We start from the raw sequence: 2,793 nt of genomic DNA on the forward strand, positions 1-2,793 counted from the left end.
TCCTGAACACATGGCCTACTGTCATACATTGACTTCATTATATTATGGTTGTCGTGCATTGATTGCTTTGCCTTGCTAATGCCTTGACCGACTTCTTATGCCATGGCTATTTCCTGATGAATTTATGGCGATGTTCAGAAATGTGTAGGGCCCTTTTAGATGTTTTGTTGCAGCTGGTAGGTATTGGTCATGCAGTCTCCTGTTGCAATAGATGTTCAGTGCTGCAGAATTATGGTATTGCAACTTGATTTTTTTTGGTTCTGCAAATGAGGCTAGATAGATGTTTCAAGTATGTTCTCACTTGGTTCTGAGTCACATGTATTGATGCAGCTTGGTTAATTGATGTAAGTTTACACGGTTTTGCAGGTGTTTGATGCAGGATTGGCTTGCATCTGTTGGTTATGCCATGGCGAACATATGTTACTGCTGTTTGTTAATGGACTGAATGCTACTCCAAGGTACATGGCTGCAGCTGGTCATGGTATGCTGCAGGATTGCTGAACGGTCTGCTGCAGTAACAAGGCAAGAAGTGTTACATTTGGATTAAGCATCAGATGATGGATTCAATGGTGTCACAAAACCAAGGTTTGAAAAGCCAAAATGCCAAGCAAGGCAAGGTACATATGAGATTGAAAATAAAGCCACTTGCTTGGAAATGAAGCAACCAAAAGAAAACACAACCAACATGGCAATTGGATGAAGAATAAAGGAAAAAGGGCTAGATTAGGTTTTGGATGGTCAGAAGACGGGTGAATTGACTTTGGTCAAAGTTGACCAAAAAAGTCAACTGTTGACCAAATTCAACAACTGGTCAAAGTTCATTTTTTTTTTGTATTTTTTCTTGTAAATGGATATTCAATGGAAAGTTATGGGTGAATTTAGGGTTTAATGGATTTGGGTTGACTTTGGTCAAAGTTGACCAAAAAGTCAACTGTTGACCAAAGTCAACAATTGGTCAAAAGTGTCAATTTTTTTATTTTTCTTGTATGGAATCACATGTACTGGTTTAAAATGGATGAAATGGATTGGAATGGTTTGAAAAAAATGATTGGAGATTGTTTTCACAATTGGCTTGAATGTTCGACTCTTGAGAAGAAAATAACTTGACTGATAATGTGTATGAACAAAACCATGAAATAAGACCATAAGGTTATAGTATCCATGAACCAATAACATGACTGGCAAGTGGTTAGAAACACAAGAAACTTGGTTGTTCAGATGACCCAGACCATAGAGGTATCCACAATCACAACACCCTGACTTTGGATCAAAAGCAAACCTCATGTAAAACCAAAGTTAGGTTAGGCCAAGCATGCCAAACAAACATAAAAAATTCAGGAGCAAAATCGGGGTATGACAACCATATTACTCAAATTATCAACTTTCGATTAAAAGTTTACGAAATTCAAATCGTCTTCTCATTAATATAATTTCTAAAACTTTTTAATTCTAAACTTCAGACGAAAAGGATGGGAGGCGTTCGCCTCTCCATCTCTCGAATAATTGAATGATTGGCGCACACCATATTGCGCAAATTAGCGACTTTCGATCAAAACACGCTAAATAAACTTGGATAAAGGAATGAGTGGCACACGCCTTATTGTTCCTTGAATAACCAAGTGGGAGGCGCACGCCTCACTACCATGCATATTCAATTTCCACAAACAACTTTCAATAATAATTTAAACGAAAAAGGAAATAGGAGGCGTTCCCCTTGTTATTCCTCGAAAGAATGGAATGATTGGTGTGTACCATATTGCTCAATCTTTTGTCGTTCTTATAAAATACCAAACAATATTAAATCTAATTTCTCGCCCCCGTGCGATCGATAAATCAATTCTTTTCAGAAAGAACATTGCTTAATCCTTTCTAGCGCATACACAAACTAGCGCTTAAGTCTCCACCACGAGCATACAAGTCAACGTTTAACCACTAGGATACGATCTAAACACTTATTCATTAAAACACATCCAACTTATAAAACCTCTTTCATCGCGCCCGTGCGATCGAAACTCTTTTCAAAAAGAATATTGTTTAATCCTTTCTAACGCGCACAACAAACTAGTGCTTAAGCCTCCGCCGAGAGTAGACAAACCGACGTTTAGCCATTAGAATGTGAACTAAACAATCATTCATTAAAAGAGACCAACCAACTGTAGTTCCCCGAACTACGAATGCTCTGACTTCCTTATTGCATCATAAGGATACGTAGGGACGATATTGCGAGATCTTGGCGAGCACACTAATAAAAAACCTCCCTTTCCCCCTTCTGAGGTCTCTATGCATATCCATTATCAATCCTTATCACTCGAAGAAAGCAAATAACATTCAAATAAAATTCAAGTAGCAAATTAGACAAAAAGGTTCCCGTTGAGTACAACGGACGTGAGGGGTGCTAATACCTTCCCCTTGCGTAATCGACTCCCGAACCCGAATATGGTTGCGATGACCATTATTCTATTTTCTTAAAGGTTTTATCGGTATTTTCCTATTCCTTCATTGGAATGAATAAAGTTCGGTGACGACTCTGTTCGAACATAATTTTTCCGCGACCATCGCGAGGAATCGTATTTTTTAAGATGTGACAACACATACATCTTTTCTTCATTATTATGTGATAAATAATTTGTACTGAAATTTATGTAATCTGCATTCTTAGAAGCAATCGTGTAAACACATTCCTTGTAATCTCATTGATTGAGTTTGTATTCCTTGAGTGACTAGGGTATAGTCAAAATTACTTGAGAAGACATTGATGTTTAGTCTTTGTGTGTCTGTAATCAGTTGATTATA

Source organism: Lathyrus oleraceus, chromosome 2 (genome assembly GCF_024323335.1).
Source record: "Lathyrus oleraceus cultivar Zhongwan6 chromosome 2, CAAS_Psat_ZW6_1.0, whole genome shotgun sequence".
Taxonomy (NCBI): domain Eukaryota; kingdom Viridiplantae; phylum Streptophyta; class Magnoliopsida; order Fabales; family Fabaceae; genus Lathyrus; species Lathyrus oleraceus.